Source organism: Rhinatrema bivittatum, chromosome 8, assembly GCF_901001135.1.
Source record: "Rhinatrema bivittatum chromosome 8, aRhiBiv1.1, whole genome shotgun sequence".
In the NCBI taxonomy this organism is placed as follows: Eukaryota; Metazoa; Chordata; class Amphibia; order Gymnophiona; family Rhinatrematidae; genus Rhinatrema; species Rhinatrema bivittatum.
This window is the reverse complement of record NC_042622.1, coordinates 54,155,255-54,178,481: the sequence shown is the minus strand read 5'-3', so window position 1 is coordinate 54,178,481 and position 23,227 is coordinate 54,155,255. Positions and strand designations below refer to the sequence as shown.

The 23,227-nt window shown below is 42.2% G+C and overlaps 1 long non-coding RNA gene across 3 annotated transcripts in view; it reads right to left on the bottom strand.

Moving 5' to 3' along the window:
- Positions 1-23,227, bottom strand: part of LOC115097934 — a 120,341-nt gene that overhangs the window by 77,801 nt on the left and 19,313 nt on the right. For all 3 annotated transcript variants that reach the window (XR_003858369.1, XR_003858368.1, XR_003858367.1), the window contains exon 3: positions 13,161-13,210. This is a non-coding gene — a long non-coding RNA (uncharacterized LOC115097934). The remainder of the gene's footprint in view (positions 1-13,160; positions 13,211-23,227) is intronic.

The following is a 23,227-nucleotide window of genomic DNA, read 5'->3' as shown; positions in this document are numbered from 1 at the left end:
AGGAAGTGATCCTGTAGCAAGGACCTGCTCTCCAGGTGATGTATTGTCCTCTCGCACTGAGGACAAGTCTCCCAGGCCTACTGCTCAGGAGAGAAATGTTAGGCCAGCTATCATAGTTGGTGATTCAATTATTAGAAATGAAGATAGCAGGGTGGCTGGTGGACGTGAGGACTGCTTGGTAACTTGCCTGCCTGGTGTGAAGGTGGCAGACCTCACGTGTCACCTAGATAGGATTATAGACAGTGCTGGGGAGGAGCCAGCTGTCGTGATACATGTGGGCACCAGCGACATGGGAAAATGTGGGAGAGAGGTTCTGGAAGCCAAATTTAGGATTTTAGGTAGAAAGCTGAAATCCAGAACCTCCAGGGTGTCATTCTCTGAAATGCTTCCTGTTCCACGTGCAGGTCCCCAGAGGCAGGCAGAGCTCCAGAGTTTCAATGTGTGGATGAGATAATGGTGCAGGGAAGAGGGATTGAGTTTTGTAAGGAACTGGGGAAACCTTTGGGGAAGAGGGAGACTTTTCTGAAAGGATGGGCTCCACCTTAACCAGAGTGGAACCAAGCTGCTGGCACTAACTTTCAAAAAGGAGATAGAGCAGCTTTTAAACTAGAACAAGGGGGAAAGCTGACAGTCACTCAACAGTGCATGGTTCGGAGAAATGTATCCTTGAAGGATACTAATAAAACAGGAGAGTTAGGGCATCCCACCAGAGAGATTCTAATAGAAGCAAATGTAGTCCATGTACCTATATGTAAAAAATCACCAAAGCTAATGATTTCTAAATTATCCCTAACAACGGAAAAGCAATACAAACAATAAACACACTTTGAAATGTCTGTCTGCCAATGCCAGAAGTCTAAGAAGTAAGATGGGAGAGTTAGAATGTATAGCAGTAAATGATGAGATTGACATAATTGGCATCACAGAGACTTGGTGGAAGGAGGATAACCAATAGAACAGTGCTATATCAGGGTACAAATTATATCACAATGATATGGAAGATCATCTTGGTAGGGGTGTGGCACTTTATGTCTGGGTGGGTATAGAGTCCAACAGGATAAAGATCATACAAGAGACTAAATGCTCAGAAGAATCTATATGGGTAGAAATCCCATGTGTGTTGGGTAAGAGTATAGTGATAGGAGTATACTACCATCCACCTGGACAAAATGGTCAGACAGATGATGAAATGCTAAGAGAAATCAGGGAAGCTAACCAATTTGGCAGTGCAATAATAATGGGAGATTTCAATTACCCCAATATTGACTGGGTAAATGTAACATCAGGTCTTGCTAGAGACATAAAGTTCCTGAATGAAATAAATGACTGCTTCATGGAGCAATTGGTTCAGGAACCAACAAGAGAGGGAGCTATTTTAGATTTAATTCTTAGTGGAATGCAGGATTTGGAGAGAGAGGTAATGTGGTGGGGCCACTTGGCAATAGTGATCATAACATGATCAAATTTAAACTAATAACTGGAAGGGGGACAATAAGTAAATCTACAGCTCTAAGACTAAACTTTCAAAAGGGAAACTTTGATAAAATGAGGAAAATAGTTGGAAAAAAACTGAAAGGTGCAGCTGCAAAGGTTAAAAGTGTTCAACAGGAATGGGCATTGTTTAAAAATACAATCCTAGAGGCGCAGTCCAGATGTATTCCACACATTAAGAAAGGTGGAAGGAAGGCAAAACGATTACCATCATGGTTAAAAGGTGAGGTGAAAGAGGCTATTTTAGCCCAAAAAAATCCTTCAAAAATTAGAAGAAGGATCCATCTGAAGAAAATAGTATAAAACATAAGCATTGTCAAATTAAGTGTAAAACATTGATAAGACAGGCAAAGAGAGAATTTAAAATGAAGTTAGCCATAGAGGCAAAAACTCATAATAAAAACTTTGAAGCAAGAAACCTGTGAGGGAGTCGGTTGGACCATTAGATCAGTGGTTCTCAACCGGTGTGTCGCGACACACCAGTGTGTCGCCAAGAACACGCAGGTGTGTCGCCACACTTCCCGGTCCCCCACTGACCCAGCTGCTGCCCGGTCCTCCTCTGCCCGGGCTTAAAATGCTGTCAGCCCGGGCGGAACGTGGCAGAACAGCTGGAGTCAGCGGCACCGGCATGGTCTCTTCTTCCTACCCCCCCCCCCCCCCCCGCGGCCTGGAAGAGGAAGTGGTGAGCAGCGGGTGCGTGCGCAGGAAGAAGAGACCATGCTAGTGTGGTCAGCGTCGGCCCGAAGAACAGAAGAGAGACGCCAAATGAGCAGCGCGGCTCAGAGAAAAATGAAGAAAAACATCAACCCCCGCGGCCGATGGGACTCCTTTCTCCGCGAGGGCTGAAAATGAAGAAGGTTAGGGTTGGGAGGAGGCTGCTGCTGCCGCTAGTTCCGGGGAGGGAGGGAAGGAGAGAGAGTGAATGAGCAAGCAAGCATGTGTGTTTCAGATCCTGTGTGTGTATGTGTGTGAGTGAGATAGCATGTATGTGAATGATTGAGAGCCTGTATATGTGAAAGAGTATGTCTGTGATTGAGAGCCTGCCAGTGAGAGAGAGCATGAATGTAAGTTTGTGATTGAAAACCTGTTTGTGTGAAAGAGTATGTGTGTATGATTGAGATCCTTTGTGTGTGAGAGAGATCATGTGTATGTATGATTAAGAGCCTGTGTGTATAAGTAAGAGAGAGAGCATGTGTATGTGTGTGATTGAGAGCTGGTTTAGGTGAGGGAGCATCTGAGTATGTGATTGAGAGCCTGTGTGTAAATGAGAGAAACAGAGAGCATGTTTGTAAGCATGTGAATGAGAGTCTGTGTGTGAGAGAAAAACAGCATGTATGTGTGTGATTGAAAGCCTGGGGTAGATTTTATAAATTTGCGCGAGCACGTACTTTTGTTTGCGCACAAGGTGCGAACAAAAGTACGCTGGATTTGATAAGATACGCGCATAGCCGTGCGTATCTTATAAACTCCGGGGTCGGCGCGAGCAAGGGGGTGCACATTTGTGCAAATTGCGCGCGCCCTTGTTCCCTCCAAGGCCGCTCCGAAATCGGAGTGGCCTCGGAGAGAACTTTCTTTCCATCCCCCCGCACCTTCCCCTCCCTTCCCCTACCTAACCCCCCCCTACCTTTGTTGCCAGATTTACGCCTGCCAGCGGGCTGCTGGCGCGCCATCACCCGACCCGGAGGCTGGTCTGGAGGCCTCGACCACGCCCCCGGGCCGGCGCCACACCCCCGGTCCCGCCCCAAACCGCCCCCTGACCCCGGACATACCCCGGACACGCCCCCTCCCCCGCCCTTTTACAAAGCCCCGGGACTTACGCACATCCCGGGGCTCTGCGCGCGCCGGCGGCCTATGCAAAATAGGCGTGCCGGCGCGCGAGTGCCCTGCGCGTGTAAATCCGGCTGGATTTACGTGCGCAGGGCTTTTAAAATCCGGCCCTGTGTGTGTAAGCGTGAAAAGATAGACAGCATGTATATAAATGTGTAATTAAGAGCCTATATAAGTGAGAGAAAAAGCATGTGTATATGTGAGTGACTGAGAGCTTGTGTGTATAGGTGTGTAATTGAGATCCAGTGTGAGAGAGAGCGCTGGTATGTGACAGAGAGAGGAGAAAGTTCCAAGCAAACCACCCCTCCCTCCTAATTCAAAACAATCTCAGGACACCTGGATATCAAATGTTCCTGAGCAAAAAAAATGTTGTATCCTTACTTTTAATTACTGGGTCTTTGTGTCTGCTATTTTGAAATATTTTATTGGTATCTAGAATTTTTTTATATTAATTTTTAATTATTGGATATTCCACTCATCAGCTGTTTCGAAATAATCTGTTCTTTTTGTTAGTATGGTTTTACTGCTACTGATTTTATATTTCTTGATTTGTTTTATAAGGATGGGTGATGTTTCTTTTTTCCTTTATTATTTCATACAGAGACTCTGGCTTGTTGCAGTTTCCAATTCAGTTTTTTTCTGCATGCTTCTAGTTTTGCATTTTGGTCTCTTTATTCTTTGTTAGGTGAGGGTCAGCACATGTGATTTAGGTGAGGTTTTCTGTTGGTGTGTAGTTTCTGTGTAGGGCACTATAGCAGCCTGTCTTGGTCCGTTTTCCTAATAGGAGATGTATTGGTGTCTTAAGGCCTGGTGTAATGTTTTCAGTGTTGCCTTTTCTTAGGTAAAGTGGTTACTGTTTAAGTGCTGGAAATTGGTGCTGTTTTGGTGTGGGATGTTTACTATTTATGCAATTTCTGTTCAGACAGAATATGTATCTTTTCCTTGTGTCATTTTAAACAATAAAAATAATTACTGGACCTTTACTTTTTATTTCCACCATGAATTGTAAGGAGCAGTGTGTCACACATGTGAGCAGGGTCTGTTAGGTGTGTCACGATGGGAAAAATGTTGAGAACCACTGCATTAGATGACCGAGGGGTTAAAGGGGCTCTTAGGGAAGATAAGGCCATTGCAGAAAGACTAAATTAATTCTTTACTAATGAGAATGTTGGCGAGATACCAGTTCCGGAGATGGTTTTCAAGGGTGATGAGTCAGACGAACTGAACCAAATCACTGTGAACCTGGAAGATGTAGTAGGCCAGATTGACAAGCTAAAGAGTAGCAAATCACCTGGACCAGATGGTATGCATCCTAGGGTACTGAAGGAACTCAAAAATGAAATTTCTGATCTATTAGTTAAAATTTGTAACATATCATTAAAATCATCCATTGTACCTGAAGATGGAGGGTGGTCAATGTAACCCCAATATTTAAAAAGGGCTCCAGTGACGATCCGGGTAACTATAGACCAGTGAGCCTGACTTCAGTGCCGGGAAAAATAGTGCAAACTATTCAAAAGATCAAAATCATAGAGCATATAGAAAGATATGGTTTAATGGAACACAGTCAACATGGATTTACCCAAGGGATGTCTTGTCTAACAAATCTTCATTTTTTTAAAGGGGTTAATAAAAATATGGATAAAGGTGAACCAGTAGATGTAGTGTATTTGGATTTTCAGAAGGCATTTGACAAAGTCCCTCATGAGAGGCTTCTAAGAAAACTAAAAAGTCATGGGAGAGGAGGCGATGTCCTTTCGTGGATTACAAGCTGGTTAAAAGACAGGAAACAGAAAGTAGGATTAAATGGTCAATTTTCTCAGTGGAAAAGGGTAAACAATGGAGTGCCTCAGGAATCTGTACTTGGACCGGTGCTTTTCAATATATATATAAATGATCTGGAAAGGAATACGATGAGTGACGTTATCAAATTTGTGGATGATACAAAATTATTCAGAGTAGTTAAATCACAAGCGGATTGTGATACATTACAGGAGGACCTTGCAAAGCTGGAAGATTGGGCATTCAAATGGCAGATGAAATTTAATGTGGACAAGTGCAAGGTGTTGCATATAGAAAAAAATAATCCTTGCTGTAGTTACACGATGTTAGGTTCCATATTAGAAGCTACTGCCCAGGAAAAAGATCTAGGCATCATAGTGATAATACTTTAAAATCGTCGGCTTAGTGTATTGCAGCAGTCAAAAAGCAAACAGAATGTTTGGAATTATTAGGAAGGGAATGGTTAATAAAACGGAAAATGTCATAATGCCTCTATATCGCTCCTTGGTGAGACCGCACCTTGAATACTGTGTACAATTCTGGTCACCGCATCTTAAAAAAGATATAGTTGTGATGGAGAAGGTACAGAGAAGGGCAACCAAAATGATAAAGGGGATTGAACAGCTCCCCTATGAGGAAAGTCTGAAGAGGTTAGGGCTGCTCAGCTTGGAGAAGAGACGGCTGAGGGGGGATATGATAGAGGTCTTTAAGATCATGAGAGGGCTTGAACAAGTAGATGTGTATTGGTTATTTACACTTTCGGATAATAGAAGGACTAGAGGGCATTCCATGAAGTTAGCAAGTAGCACATTTAAGGCTAATCGGAGACATTTTTTTTTCACTCAACACATAATTAAGCTCTGGAATTTGTTGCCAGAGGATGTGGTTAGTGCAGTTAGTGTAACTGGGTTCAAAAAAGGTTTGGATAAGTTCTTGGAGGAGAAGTCCATTAACGACTATTAATCAAGTTTACTTAGGGGCGGATTTTCAAAGGGTTACGCTACTGGCCTCCATTCAGGCACTCATTTAAATTAAGAAACCGACTGAGGAGTATGGAGATACTATAGGATAGCAGAATTTATCTGTCACTGCTAGTTGCATGAAAAGGTGTGGTATTCTGAATGGTTACTAGATAGCATTCCTTCTGGTAAAATTACACAATGCATTTGCATTATGTTAAGAACATAAGATCATAAAAAATTGCCATGCTATGTTAGACCAAGGGTCCATCAAGCTCGTAAGCCCGAAAACCCGCTCCTGCGCACGCCGAGCCTATTTTGCATAGGCTTGACGACGCATTGAAAAAGGGGCGGGAAGGGGTGGGGCGGTCTGGGGCGGGGCCGTGGGCTGGGCCGAAGCCTCCAGGCACAGCGGGCTGGCTGTTGGCCAGCGCGCACAATCTACGCCTGCCCAGAGGCAGGTGCAACTTATAGGACAAAGGTAAGGGGGGGATTTAGGTAAGGCTGGGGGGCGGGTTAGGTAGGGGAAGGGAGGGGAAGGTGGGAGGGTGGAAGGAAAGTTCCCTCCGAGGCCACTCTGATTTCGGAGCGGCCTCGGAGGGAACGGAGGAAGGTTGCGCGGCTTGGCGCACGCAAGTTGCACAATTGTGCACCCCCTTGCATGTGCTGACCCTGGATTTTATAACATGCACGCGGCTGCAGGTTGCGCACACAAATCTACGCCCACGTGTAGTTTTTAAAATCTAGCCTTTAGAGAATAGCCACTGCTATTAATTGCATCAGTAGCATGGGATCTTCTTAGTGTTTGGGTAATTGCCAGGTTCTTGTGGCCTGGTTTGGCCTCTGTTGGAAACAGAATGCTGGGCTTGATGGACCCTTGGTCTAACATAGCATGGCAATTTTTTATGATCTTATGTTCTTAACATAATGCTAATGCATTGTGTAATTTTACCAGAAGGAATGCTATCTAGTGACCATTCAGAATACCACATCTTTTCATGCAACTAGCAGTAACAGATACATTTTTCGCCCTCAAACAAGACCTCAGAAGAAAAGAACACAGCTGGCGAAAAAAACCATCCACCTCGTCATTAGCTGTCTACAAATCCCTACTTAACGCCTATAGGACCGCCATCCTCAGAATGAAGAAAGATTTCTTCACTAAGAAAATCCACCACTTCATCTTTGATTCGAAAGCCCTCTTCGCATATGTCTCAGTGCTCACCAAACCATCTCCCCCCACCATTCCGGATGACCTAGCACTCAACAAATCCACAGAACTGGCAAAATACTTTGAGAAAAAAATCACAAACCTAACTGCCTCGCTCTCCACTCCCTTTGCAACGCCTCCTCTCACCCTCCCCTCCTCGTCGCAACAAAATTCAATGCTCGAAGCTTTTGATCCAACATCTTCCCTGGAGATAGAAAATATCCTCAAAAAACTTAAACCAGTTTCGCATCCTTCAGACCCAATACCGCCCAACCTTCTTTTCAACATCCCAAACACCATCTCAAAGCCAATCTCGGAAATCATTAACCTCTCCTTAATGCAAGGCCAAGTACCAGACCAACTAAAGCTCGCCATTCTTAAACCTATTTTAAAAAAACCTAACTTGTCTCCAACGGATCCAGCCAACTTCCGCCCAATAGCTAACCTTCCCATGATTGCAAAAATCATGGAAAAAATAGTTAACAAACAATTTTCGGAATACTTGGAGGAACATAATATTCTCTCCCCCTCTCAATATTGATTTCGTAAAACATTAAGCACAGAAACACTTCTTATATCCCTTGCAGACACCATCCTAATAAACATGGAAAAAGGACAAACCTACCTACTTGCACTCCTCGATATCCGCCGCTTTTGATACGGTGAACCATGCCATCCTGTTAGAACGTCTAACAGTCATAGGCATCAAGGAATCTGCTCTCAGTTGGTTCAGATCCTTCCTGTCCAACAGGTGCTTTAAAGTCAGGATAAACAATAAAGAATCTCTCCCCATCCGCTCCAACCTGGGTGTTCCCCAAGGATCTTCCCTCTCACCCACACTTTTCAACATCTACCTTCTTCCACTCTGCCACCTACTTACAAAGCTAAAAATATCCCACTATCTGTATGCGGATGACGTCCAAATACTCATCCCAATCACAGAATCTCTACAAAAAACTCTTAACCTCTGGAACAAATGCCTTCAATCAATTAACCACCTTCTTTCCACTCTCAACCTGGTCCTGAACACCAACAAGACAGAGATTCTTATCATCTCTCAAGAAGACCTTGCCACGCTTCCTATCTCACCGTCCTCTTCCCAATCAGCCAACTCAATTATAAATCACTCTCCATTTGTTAGGGACTTAGGCGTTATCCTGGATAACCAGGTGAACACCACCACTAAGGAGTGCTTCTTCAAACTGCAAGTCCTCAGAAAGCTAAAACCACTCCTTCACTTACAGGACTTCAGATTGGTACTGCAATCCATCATCCTGTCGAAACTGGACTACTGCAATTCCCTTCTTCTTGGTCTCCCCGGCCAACTCTATCAAACCTCTTCAAATGGTTCAGAACTCAGCAGCCAGGATTCTCACCAATACCAAAAAAAGGGAACATATCACCCCCACCCTGCAGAACCTCCACTGGCTACCCATCAAATCCAGAATTCTCTTCAAAGTCCTCACGATCATACATAAAGTTAAACACAACCTCACATCTCTCAACACATCTATACAACTAAGACCACATACCTCATCTAGACCAATCAGAAGTGCCTACAAAGACACGCTGTATGCCCCCCAAGCGAAAACATCCTTAAGAAAGCGTGCCATATCGACAGCAGGACCCCATCAATGGAATGCGTTGCCTCCTGACTTCCGGCAAGAGCCTTGCCCATCTACATTCAAAAAAAATCTTAAAACATGGCTATTCAGCCAAGCCTTCCCGGACACTTAATATTTCCTCACTGTCAGCCTGACACTTTCAAGCTGATATTCCATTCGGACACTACAGTCCAGCTCAATGATTCTGTTGTTTTTTTCAGTTATCAACTCATTTGTTTTTGTTAATCTGTTATGACCCTGCTCCACGGTTAATTGTCTTCCCCTGTTCTTTGTATCACCCCTGAGCGAATGTTGCAGTTGCATTGTAAACCGATGTGATTTGTATCTTTTACAGGAACGTCGGTATAGAAAAGTTAAAAATAAATAAATAAATAAATTCTGCTATCCTATAGTATCTCCATACTTCTCAATCAGTTTCTTAATTTAAATGAGCTCCTGAATGGAGGCTAGTAGTTTCCTTCACCCAGCTTCCATTCAAAGGATTACTGTGTGATGAAAAAGGGCTCCTTACTGGGAGAACTATCACACATGAATGCAATAAGACCAGAACTGGGTTCACTTGTCAGTTAAAGAGGAAAATGGACTTAACTAGTTGATTACCCTAGATGGAAATTGGTGGGTATGCTGAGACCAGGTCAATGAAAAACATGTATGGCTGGCTCGGTAGTTCAGACCACAGTGCTGTGTGTAAACAAGAGACTTATGCTCAGATCTCATCTTTGATGGGATCAACGAGACTTGAACTCACTGCAGATGTGACATGCTCAAGCCAGAGGAGAGAGAGAAAACATCTGCTACAGCTACAGTGATCCCTGAATAGTTTTGGAGGAGACTTCCCTCCAGTCCTTGGGACTGGCGAATGTTCCTGAATTGCTCAGGCATGCCATCTGTGGCAGGAAGTGTGTGTATGTGTGTGGGGTCAGGGGCTAGCTGGAAAAGGAGGATTAAAAAAGACCACCATATTTGCCAAGAGTGAGTTTGAAGAAAGTTTGGCTTGCCATATCTATTCAATGGTTTTATTTATTTACTCATTTTTATATCCCATCATTTTCTTAAAGACTCATAAAGTGAACAGCCATAAGAAATTACAATAGGATATAAAATAAAATATAAATAAACAATGAGTAAAAACAAACATAATAAAACACAATTAAAGCAATCAAAAAACATATAACAAATAATTAAATATAGATAAGGCCTAATGGCACTCTATCCCTGAAAATAGTTAATCAAACAAGCCATGATATTGGCCTAGATCAAATCAAAATTACAAATAAAATCAGCCGATCTCAAAAAGATTAACAAGTACATCTTTAACAAATTCTAGGAACCTGGGACACAGACGCAGCTCCTGAGACATAGCATTCCACAGCCAGTGAACTGCATAAGAGAATGACTGGTCTCTGGTTCAAGATAACCTAGCAATTTTGACCCCGGTTAGGAAGGTTTGCAGTATCACAAGTTTTCTGATCATGTTCAGATATTCTGCCCAATAGAGAAAGAGTGACAGGGCACAGTTTGTCCAAAATGCTGACAAGGTTGGAAGTGGTCACTAGTTGGTTTCACCAACAGATTCTGAAGCTAAATTTATACAAAACAGAGGCTCTTTGGATAGGAAAGAGTGAATGGCCTAGGGAGTTACAGTTTGAAATAAAGGGCCTTGTTATTCCATTTCAAGAAATAATATGTAATCTGGGTGTTTGGTGTAATATCATCTTGTCTTTCATGCACCAGTTTCTTCAGTGGTGAAATTTTCTTTTGGTTGTTTGTATCTGATCCACTAGCTGAAAGAATCTTTGTTACAAAAGAACATGGCCACAGTGGTACATATATTAATCTTATCTACGTTAGATTATTGGAATGCCCTATATATGGACTTGCCATAGGAGGCCGGAGGGAGACCGGCTTTTAGAAAATACAATGTGAAAGTGTTAGGAAGTCTTTGTTACAGAGACTATGGTTCTCCCTTATTGATAGTGTTGCATTGGCTACTGGTCTAGTTTCGCTGTGAGTTCAAAGTTTTGATGCTTTTTTTTTTTTTAATATAACTCTTTATTTAAAGATTTTCTGGCATGCATAAACCACCCAAAGCATGACTATATCAAGTAACTGTCAGGAACATGGAAAATATATGTATACATATTCTACACAGAGAATTCACGTGTAATTTATAACAGGAACAAGGATTTGCATGAAAACATGTCCAGAATATTTCGCAGATGCCCTACAGGTGAAACTTCTATGTGTTCCGAGATTTAAGCAAATCCTTTTACCAAAAGCAAAGAGTCATGTGTTTTTTGGTCATGGCCCCGACTTTATGGAATATCTTGCCAAATGCACAAAGATTACTGAAGTTTTTGAAGGGCTGCAAAAACATAATTGATTAAAAAAGCTTTAAAAACATACTTTTTCCAACATGCATTTAACACTCCATCTAAGCATTCCTCCATCAAAAATGAAACTTTCATCTTTTCAACTCCACCCACTTGACACATATTGCCTCAACTTTTCACTTCAACCATCTTACCTGCTTCCTTCTTAGGATATGTCAATCCGACGACCTATCACTCCCCCTCCCCCTTCTTCACTTCTTTCTTTTCCTATCTTTTAAAGTACCCATGGCACATTATTATTATTATTATTATTTTTATTTAATTAATAATTTTTGTTTAAGCTAGTAATTATCTAGCTATTTAGCTAAATTTATGTACATCTCAATTTTATTTTTATTGACATTTTATTTTTACTTTATTTTAACTTTTTGTAAACCGTTTTGATAAAATTTTATTTTAAAAGCGGTATATAAATACTTTTAAATAAAAAAAATAAAAATAAATAAATTTCATGAAGCCAGGAATTTATAATAGTTGGTGGGAAATAGAGGCGTGAACAGCAGAAGAGTCTGGTAAGGAGAAAGTACTGGAAGAATGGTTAGTGAGGTGAGGAATCGACATTGTTAGATTAGAAGGGGAAAGATAGTTTTATTGGAGTTTTACAGCATGTAATGGGGATTGGGTGGGGAGAAGAGTAAGGGTTTGATTGTAAATATTTTTGAAATGTTTATGGTGAACAATCATTTTATGGTTATATTCTATAATTTTTCTGTTGTAAATTGCTTCAAGCTGTTTGAAGAGGTGATTAATAAATGTAAATAAAAACAAATATAAATGGGAGTGACACAAAAAGTGCCCTGTGTGTTCAAAACAGAGCGAGCTTTGGGTGTCCATTGTTGGTCAGATACGCAGTACAGAAGTATTATAAAAATACTTCTGCCCTTCAAATAATCTGGGTCCATGCGCTGTAAAGTTTTAAGGTTTGGGGGATGGGGTAGGATTTGGGGGGCAGTTTTACAAACACAGTCAGAGGTACGAACAGCAACGTTGACAGAGCTGCAATCAAGCTAGGTAGAGAGTACATTGTACAAATCAACTCCTCTTTTACCTTTCATCTCTCCAAATGACAGAAAATCTTCACTGATGCCAACTTTGCTGTTCGTACCTCTGACTATGTATGCAAAACTGCCCCCCAAAACCTACCCCATTCCCCAAACCTCAAAACTTTACAGGGCATGGACCCAGATTATCTGGTTATCCCCCAATCCTCACCCCATATTTACCGCTCACGTTACGGCGTTATCGCGTGCGTTGGGGCTTAAATTTTCAAAAGCATTTATACGCATAAATTATAGTAATTTGCAAGTAAATGGGCTCCTTGAACATCATCCCTGGGCTTATACGTGTAATCGCGTCCACACGTACGGTGTAAAGAGGCCTTTCCTGGGGCAGAGAAAGCATTTATGAGTATATTTTTTATTTTTTAAAGTATGTCGTATAAATGTTCGTGTGCACATTTACAACCTGCTCTCTAGCACAGTCCTGCTAATTTTCAGAGCGGACTTGCATACATGAGTCTGCTCTGAAAGTTTAGACTGAAGTCCATGTGTACAAAATACATAGAGCTGAAGTCTACAGGCACAAGCAGACTTCATCCTTAACATGTGGTTCCTTTCACTGCTTAAAATCACAAGCCACACAAATTTCGATGGGGGCAGAAAAGGGATTGGGTTGGAGACGTTCCTGGGATGGGCTTTGAAATTTAGCCAGCAGATGTGCTAACCATCTAAATGCAGGCAGGCAGTGTCTAAATCTTGTCATTCAGATGTTGAGCAGGTAGATTTAATCGGATGTCCTGCCACGCAGCTAGCGGGGAAGTGCAGCTGAATATCTGTGCAAAAGATAAATAAGTAAATGTATCCTGTTATCTTACCTGCTGGGTGGGTTTTTGAATCTCGACTATGAAGGCTTTTCTTCCATTCTCTATTTATGAAATAAAAAGAGCTGTCAAACAAGCCCATAACAAAAAAAAAAATCAAAATTAGTTTAATCAGAGCTAAATCTGTTTTGAGCATTCCTAATATAGGCAAGCTGACCTGATAAATTAGCCTTTTACTGTGCTTAACACTTTCTTTTCTTGTTCACGCTGCATGTCTGCTACATATTTATAGCTAAGAGAAAGGAGCATAATATCTGGGTATAAAGTGAATAATATGCTAGTTCTACGGACTCGTGCTAGAGTTATTCATTAATGGGTGTCACTGGCAATACAGCAGTCAGCTGGAAATGAAATATCCATAATCAAACCAGTAAAAAAAAAAAGGAATAGTACCTTTATTGCACTACTCATGTTGATACTGCCTCTCACTGTTCGCTGATTACAGCCTAAGGTGAAGGACTTTATTTTTCCTAAATAATCAGAAAGCTTTCTGCAGCTACTGCGCAGATTGTTGACCTATCAACATCATCGTAATCAAAACTTCTGGGTGTTCAGCGCCATGGAGATGGAAATTTGCATGGTAATGATGGGTCAGATCTAGCTGAACTATTTCATTATCACTGATGATTTGGCAGCCAGTTGTGGGGGGGGGGGGGGGGGCTTATTTATTTATTTATGTTCAGCAATGAAGCAATGTCTCTTTTTTGGAGATAATTTGACATTGTGCGATTTATTAATATTGCCTCCTTTTTTTTGACTGATTTGGGATAGATCGTTTCCCAATATATTGCGTTGGAGTGAAAGGGTTCTCTGAATCTTACTGAAATTGATATGTTAGGAGTTTATTACTATGCATTTATCTTTCATGTTCTAAAAACATAGTGAAACCTTTTTTTTTTTTTCTTTTAATGTGTTTTTGGCATCCTATGGCTGTGAACACTGTACTTGTATCTTACAGGATATGCTGAGGCCCTTTGGCATAGCCAGCACAAAATGAATTCAATAAAATGAAAATAATTTGGCATGATGGGGATGGGTGGGGGAGAAGGGTTTTGGTACTGCAGTTTCCTCCGGCTGCTTTCCTCTTCCAACTCATTCAGAACCAGCCTTCACTGGGTGCCTGCGTCACAGCTACCTGCGGATCTCTCCTCTCTCTTTTATATCCCTTGCCAACTCATTTGGTTCGATCATTGCAGCGAGAGTTCTCAGCCGGGGGGGGGGGCCATGCACCAGTGCTCCTTCCAGAACCCTGCAATCATGGGCCCTGAATCCATCCACTAGGTGGCACAATTGCACATTGCATCCTCGATGAGCATAAGACCTGAACCAGGTGTCACACCTAGGTCCTCTGCATGGCAATGCCAATGACCCGCTAGGCTGGCTTGTATTGTAATCACTGTGAGCATTACCTCTTCTTTTTTTTTTGCAGAGGGAGAGGGGTTCTTCTATTCTTCTCCCTTCTCTTCCTCCTGATTATTTCGCAGTGTACTAAGTATAATTGTTTGAAGCAAGGAGAGATGTCGAGCGTAGCTCTACATTGCTACCACAGCACTAGTGATCAGATAACAAAAACTCACGGGACTGTGTGGTCTCTTTAATATGCAATTTTCTTGAGATTACAGTTGATTTGTAAAGATCTTTTGAGTGTTTTTTTTTATTTTAAATAGATTTGTTTTGTTCAACAGATTTGTTTTGTTGTGCAGCAGAATACAACAATCACAGGGTCCTCAAAAAGTTTGTATCATGAAATCAGAAATCATATTTCCCACAATATATCATAAAGCTACCCTACCTCATTATAAAACCACCCTTGTATTCAGCCCTTTAACATTCTAAGACATAATTTGTAATTCCCCCATGTTACTGAACCAACCAAACACTCCATGAAATCCACCCAATCAGAAAACAAGTAAAATCAATGGCACACTTCCTCGAAGACTGCAGGAGAATCATTGGCTCCACAAGTTCACCCCACAGGTGTTTGTACCAAAAAGAAATATCTCCTAGTTTCTCCTTCCCCTCCCAAATCACATCTACCATAAACTTGGAGGAATAACAACCCACATCACAATCTAACGGCCCTCGAACCCCCCACCGATCCTCTGCTCACAAAATTCACAGTTTTACCCTCCTTTTGCAAAACTTAACCATAACAACCAACCAGCAAAACAAAGAGACAAAGAATCTCTGTAACTGCTTCGACCCAGCAAGACCAGTAAAGTGCAGACCCAGGAAAACATCCCCCTTAGCAAGAGACACCAGTCCTCATATCATAGTGAAGACCCTCAGAGCCAAGAAGCCTCTCAAGTTCTTGCATGACTAGATGAACCTCTCCTCAGGCACTTCCCACCAGACTGTACTCACTGCCACCTGAAGGCATTCTCTTGTGAAAAGACAGCACGGGACGATCGCACAGCAGGACCTACGGACTTCATCAGTCCAGTGGCCTGGAGTATTTTCACCGACTCCTCCACAGATTTGACTCGTGAGGTCACACCATTAATCGTGAACTGTAATCCAAAGGGGAACAACCATTTGTACTGGTTATTACCATTCCTCAGCACTTGAAGGACCTCTCTGAAATCACGACGTTTCTTAATTCTGATCAGGGAGAGATCCTGAAAGGCTTCCACCTTATGCCCGTGCCACTGCAGATCCTTAAGCTTCCTCGCCTGCATTATGATTTTTTCTTTAACTGCATATTCATAGAAGCAAACCACAATATCTCTGGGAGCGTTACCCCTCGGTCGAGCCAGAGATCTATGTGCTCTATCCAGGTGAATTTTAGGAACTGCATCCTCTCTGTCAGGAGTGCTCAAAATCAGAGTGCAGATATCCTTGACCACCCACTCACAGTCAGTATAGGCAGCCTCTTAAGGAACTCCTCTAAATCTCAGGTTTCCCCTTCTGGACCTGTTTTCTAGGTCCTCTAACCATTTCTGAAATACAGCATTATCTGCTTTCAGGTTCTTGATCTCTTGCTGGGCGCTATCCTGGGCCATCTCCTGCTCACCCAGCCTGTGCTCCATGGCCTCAACCCGATCTCCCAGCTCAGCATATTCCCTCCTCGGCTCAGCCATGATTGTTTAGAGCTCCTGCTTCAGAGACCCCCATGCCTTCCCGCAGCTTACTAAACCAGTTTTGAAAGTCCTCACGGGATAACAAGGATTCAATCGTGCCATCGCTGCATCCGGCAGCACCGTTCCTGCGGATCGATGCGATGCCTCTCCGCCATGATCCTCGTATTCCTCCTCCATCTAACCGCCAGCTTTTTTCGTCTCGAGCACCTCGAAAGAAAATTGCTTCCACTCCGCAATTTTCTTGCGCACTGACATCATGGGTCATTCCGGAGACAGAGCGCTGCACTCCGATGAATTAAAACAGGCAGACTGCCCTGCTGCCGAAGGGATGGATTTTATCGAGGCCGTGAGCTCTGGTCTTAAGCTGCCATTTGTATGGGTGATGTCTCTTCCTCCTGAGCGTGGATTTTAAGAGCAAAAAAGGATGCCTGAACCTCTCACCACCATAGCTAATGGTGATAAGAGGTCCAGACCTGCATACTGTTACAGATTATAAAAAGAAAAACAATTCTCTTCTCAGTCTGAGTTTCTCAGCAAGGCAGATGAAGAACCTGCTGCTAGCTATCCTGGATATTTCTCTTTACAGGATACTATCCCTATAAAGAGTGCCTAAAAAATTTATGGCACATATGGCTAAAAAATTTATAGCATCCTGGAGCTTCTAGCTGAGAGAGCTGGAATTGCACCTTCGGAGGCTGATCTCTAATATGTCTGTAAAGATGCCATATCTGGGGATTACCAAAGAAATATGAGATTGTCGGGGGTCGTCTTGTTTGTTTAATTCCAAAGCAAAGTTCTGAAAAATCTAGCCAGGAAGGATGCTCAGCCCTACTGGCGTGCAGCTTAATTGATGGCCGTGTAATAAGATATGAGAGTGCAGGAGCTCTAGAGAAGAAAGGCATTGCTGAGTAAATGCAGGAAAAAGCCAGACTTAACAGTTTTGAAAAGCAGCTCACAAACCAGGATGCCTCTGGAAACTGAACTATGCAGATCTCTATAAGTTGCACTTTTCCAATAGCCTCATAAATGTGATATACTGTAGAACGATGGTCTTTTGACAATACAATTTTATGAGGTTAAAAAATTTACAATTACTCTGTACATCTCTCAAATCATCTCTCTTTAAATTAAAGTGAGGGGACTACATGGCCAGTCAGCAAAACTGCCTCTTTGTACGAATGGACTGTTTTAATGCTTTCCGGCAGAAGTTCAACGTTGTATGCTATTGACGCCAATTCTGGAATTTTAGTAGGTTGTGAAATCATTTATGAGACAAAGATAAGATTAATCAAAAGGTGTTATAGTTATGTGAGCTTTCCAGACCATATAAGCACCTGAGGAAGTTACCTTTGTGGTCTCAAGAGCTCTTGCTGTAACATCTTTATATTATTCGTATTTTGGTCTAACAAAAGGCATCACAACCCTACTCAAATTCCAGTTTCTCCAGGCTCAATATGATTACTAGAGCTCTGCTTTCTGGGCAAGAACCATGCCAATCTTTATAGTTTTGATTTGGAAAACCTAGGGTTTTATGTTTAGAGATCCGTGAGGGATGGTAGAGAAACGCAGGATCACCTCATATTGTATACTTATAGAAACATAGAAACATAGAAATGACGGCAGAAGAAGACCAAACGGCCCACCCAGTCTGCCCAGCAAGCTTCACACATTTTTTCTCATACTTATCTGTTTCTCTTAGCTCTTTGGTTCTATTTCCCTTCCACCCCCACCATTAATGTAGAGAGCAGTGATGGAGCTGCATCCAAGTGAAATATCAAGCTTGATTAGCTAGGGGTAGTAGGGGAAGTAACCGCCGCAATAAGCAAGCTACACCCATGCTTATTTGTTTTACCCAGACTATGTTATTCAGCCCTTATTGGTTGTTTTTCTTCTCCCCTGCCGTTGAAGCAGGGAGCTATGCTGGATATGCGTGTAGTATCAGTTTTTCTTCTCCCCTGCCGTTGAAGCAGAGAGCTATGCTGGATATGCGTGAAGTATCAGTTTTTCTTCTCCCCTGCTGTTGAAGCAGAGAGCTATGCTGGATATGCGTGAAGTATCAGTTTTTCTTCTCCCCTGCCGTTGAAGCAGGATATGCATTGAAAGTGAAGTATCAGGCTTATTTGGTTTGGGGTAGTAACCGCCGTAACAAGCCAGCTACTCCCCGCTTTGTGAGTGCGAATCCTTTTTCTTCTCCCCTGCTGTTGAAGCAGAGAGCTATGCTGGATATGCGTGAAGTATCAGTTTTACTTCTCCCCTGCCGTTGAAGCAGAGAGCTATGCTGGATATGCGTGAAGTATCAGTTTTTCTTCTCCCCTGCCGTTGAAGCAGAGAGCTATGCTGGAAATGCATTGAAAGTGAAGTATCAGGCTTATTTGGTTTGGGGTAGTAACCGCCGTAACAAGCCAACTACTCCCCGCTTTGTGAGTGCGAATCCTTTTTTCTTCTCCCCTGCCGTTGAAGCAGTGAGCTATGCTGGATATGCGTGATACTTGGGGTAATAGCAAGTTACGGAACAAGGTCAGACCCAGACGAGGCAATTTTCAATAAGCAGCTGAGAGGCAAAGGATAATCGGGTAATTTTGACCCAGATGAGATGCCCCTCCCTGCTAAATCTGCATGCCCTGTGAATTTGAGAAGACTAATTAGACCAAGACAGCAGAAGAAATTATGTAAATTCTGACGTTAGCTGGGTGAACCTTTTGAAAAGTGACCTCAACGGTTTTTGCTTTCGACCTATATTATCTACATGCGCAAAAGATGTTTTTGAGGAAAAGAATCCTTGAACCTGGCAATCTGCCGCCTTAGTTCCAACCCTCAGTGGCTACTGGAAGCATGCAATGCATTCTTCCATTTCACTAATATGGAACGAATCACTCTGCAGGCTAAAAAGAGAGGAAGACAAAAATGGCTCAGTAGGTTCTGGTGAAAGCAACAGAATAATGGACTAATTGATCACCTCCTGAGAGTTAGCAGAATTATCCTATATTAGAACAGCTACAGAGATAGCTCTGTAAACCTGTGGGTGGATCTCCCTCTGGCATAATGGAAAGGAATATAACCTATGTAACATTCACCCAAAGGAGGAGGAGGCACACAATCCAGTACTACTCCACTGAAAAAAAAGATGTAAGTATATATCAGTCATGCTGCCTGAAGAGCAAAGGGTCTATTTTTCTTCAAGATTTTCTACTAAGGACAGAGATGCTGAGCTTAAAGTTTCTAAAATGAAAACTACTGGACGCTTGTCAACTTTTCAGACAGAAAATGATGATGACACACTGTTTCAATAGCCCATTCGGAAATCTGTGTAAGTTTCTGAAAATTACCTGTGATCATGTATTTCTGCAGGTGCACCCCATGTCTCTGCAATAATATAAAGTATGTATAATAGGTGTGAAAATAAGCTATCTCACTAGGAGGTGTGGGGGGAGGGGAAGACATCTTCTTCTCTAAGACTATATATATTTTGAAATTTTACATTACCAAAATCTAGTCTGTTGTAAACAGGATTGCCCAGATTCACAGGGTTGATCCAGGTCTGGGTTTAGCCCATTGCATGCAGGGACTTGTAGTCTTGCTTTTTTTTAGGAAATGTAATAGGGAAGTCAGAACTACAAGTCCCTGCATGCAATGGGGTAAATCCAGGCCTGGAACAACCTTGCTAAGCCAATTTGAATCCAGTTGGCAACCCTGCTTGTAAATACTCTGATACTTATGTATTGAGCATTTTGCTGTAAAATACAGGAGGTATTTTAGGGCTTCCCAAACTTGCCCTGGTAACTCCACAGCCAGGTGGATTTTCATGATAAACACAATGAATATGCAAAGCGCCATAGTCTGTAAATTTATCTCATGCATATTCATCGGGGATGTCTTAAAAACGTAACTGACTCTGGGGTCGCAAGAACGGGTTTGGGAAGCCCTGATATATTTTGCACTGTAAAGTGGCATTATAGTAACTCCAAAGCTCATTGATTTTCCTGCCAAAAAGGTTTGACAGTGATATGCAGTTACAAAATAAAACCTCTTGAACTGTTCTTTATTGCCTATAAAAGTGGTTTGAAACTAGTTGTCATAAATGCATTATAAAAAACTAAAAATGAGAACTCTACAGTATTTAAGAAGATAAGAAATGCCATGCTGGATAAGGACAAAGGTCCATTAAACACAGCATCCTGTCTCCTACAGTGGCTACAAGTAGCCGGCAGGATCCCAAAGAATAGAGCCAATCCTTCCTACTCATAACCAGAGCTTAGCACTGGTTTTCTCCATGCCCATATGGCTAATAGTGATTTATGGACTCTTCCTCCAGGAACTTGTTTAAAAACTTTTTAAATTAAATTATACTATTGGCTTTCACCACATCCTCTTGCAAAAAATTCCACATTTTAATTGTGTGCTAAGTGAAAAGAAATCTGATTTATTCTAAATGTGCTACCTATTAGTACTTAGCCCTGGAACTTATTTGAAAGGGTAAATGTTCTCTGTTTCTCAGTTCCACCCCCCTCAAAATTCTATAAACTTCTATCAAGTCTCCTTTCGGTCATCTACTCTCCAGGCTAAAGAGCCCTAACCTGTTAGCCTTTTCTCATTAGGGAGACATTTCATCCCATTTATCATTTTGGTCGCCCTTCTCTGACCTTTTCCAGTTCCACTATATCTTGTTTGAGAAGGGGTAAACAGAACTTCACACAATACTCAATGTATTCTGTATCTGACTGATACAGAAGCATTATGATAGCCTCTGTTTTATTTTCCATTCCTTTCCTAATAATACCTAACATTCTGTTGGCTTTTCTGACCATTGCCGTGGCCCACTGGGCCAAGGATTTAAAATATTGTCTACAATGATTTTAAGATTCTTTTCCTGAGTGATGACACCTAATATGGAACCCAGCATTGTTCACCTCTATAGTTTTTGGATTATTCTTTCCTCTCTACATCACTTGTCCACATTAAATTTCATCTGCCATTTAAAAGCCCAATCCCCCAGTCTTGCAAGGCCCTCTTGAAATTCCTCATGTTCAGTGTCTGATAACTTTGATTAATTTTTTTGTCTTCTAAAAATATGATCACCTCAATCATTTCTAGATCATTTATAAATATATTAAAAAGCGCCAGTCCCAGTACAGATCCCATGCCACTGCTGAACTTTCTCCATTGAGAGAAATGTCCATTTAGTACTACTCTCTTCCTATCCTTTAGCCAATTAACAATCCACAATAGGATGTTGCCTCCTATCCCATGATTTTTAAATTCTTGATGTGTCTCTTATGAGGGACTTTTGTCAAATGTCTTCTGAAAATCCAGATATACTGTATCAACTGACTCACCTTTGTCCACGTTTCTTAACCCCCTTCAAAAAAATCTAACAGATTTGTAAGGCAAGATTTTCCTTTGCTACATCCAACTTGGACCTGTCTGTCCAGATGGCCAGTAATTTTCTTCTTCAGAATAGCTTCTACCATGCTGCCCAGCAGTGATGTCAGGCTCATCAGTCTGTAGTTTCTCAGAACACACTAGAGCCCTTTTTAAAAATGGACATTATGTTGGATATCCTCCAATTCTCAGGTACCATAACTGATATGAATGGGAAGTTAGAGATTGCTAGTAATAAGTGCAGAATTTCATTTTTTCGTTCTTTGAGAACTTGAGTGTTACCATCCAGTCCTAATGATTTGATTCAGTCCCTGAGGATTACATCTAGAATATTCCCCCTTCCATGAAGCATTTATGGCATCTAGAAACTTTACCTCCCTAGAGGATCGTACATTCCCTGAATTGTGAGTGTATTTCTTCAATTGTCTGTTCCCTCTGAAAAAGAAAATCCATCCATCTCCAATGACACCTGCAGAACTACTTTTGCAAATGACCAGGAGTGCTGGAAGCCTTCGCCAGACAACTGGATTGATACCATGGACCAAGAAATTCAGCACTCTGTGGTGCACTGAAGGTGAAAGTTTGCATTTGCTAGCTAGTTGTGATCCTAAAACCTCCAACAGTGAGTGTACAGGGCCAGTGCAACCAATAGGCGGGGTTAGGTGGCCACTTAGGATGCTGGAAGTGGACGAGCTGCCATCAGGGTATGAGAGGGCGCACTATTTTCAAAGTGGCAAAGGAGGTATGAGAACAAGGAGAGAATAGACTATAAATCTACCACTGTATGAGGGCCACTTTGAACTCATGTTGGATTTGGGGGGCAGTTACATTAGTCTGTCTAGGGTACTACAGACTCTTCCACCGGCCCTGTGTCAGGTCTGGCTCAAGTGCTCCATCAAGAAAGGTGAGCCTGCATGACAGGACCCGAAGGACAGTGAACTATATTTAGAGAGGGCAAAACCAAAGGCTTGGTTCAGACATCAAGTGAAGCCTAAGTCAGCTGGAATTGAAGTTCCATACCACAGATGATCCTTGTCAGATCCAGCCTTGCTGCCTCCCCTGGCAATGAAAAAGAAATGGAGAAAAACCTGCCGGGCCTGCTTCCCACCCAGCCTTAGCCCCCATCCCCAGTTGCTCCTGCCCTGCTGGTGCTCTTATTTCATAAGGACTGATTTGAAGCCAGCACCATTTTGCTGGATGGTCCAATGAGATGACTAATGCCATGATAAAACAGAGTGCTGGAGGAGAAGGAGCGACAGGATCAGTCCTGCCCTGTGAATACCTGGTGGATGGGATAAGTGACTGGGGGAATGATGGTCCAGGAGGGTTTTCTCGGTTTCTCTATGGTGGAAGGGTGGGGCTTAAACCCTCTGTAGGCAGTTGGTGCTTGAGAAAGATCTAACTGACTTCCCTGGTTCAGACAACAAGTAGAACTGAAATTGCTGCTAACTGAAGACTGGAGGATAGCAAATGTAACCCCAATATTTAAAAAGGGCTCCAGGGGCGATCCGGGAAACTACAGACCGGTTAGCCTGACTTCAGTGCCAGGAAAAATAGTGGAAAGTGTTCTAAACATCAAAATCACAGAACATATAGAAAGAC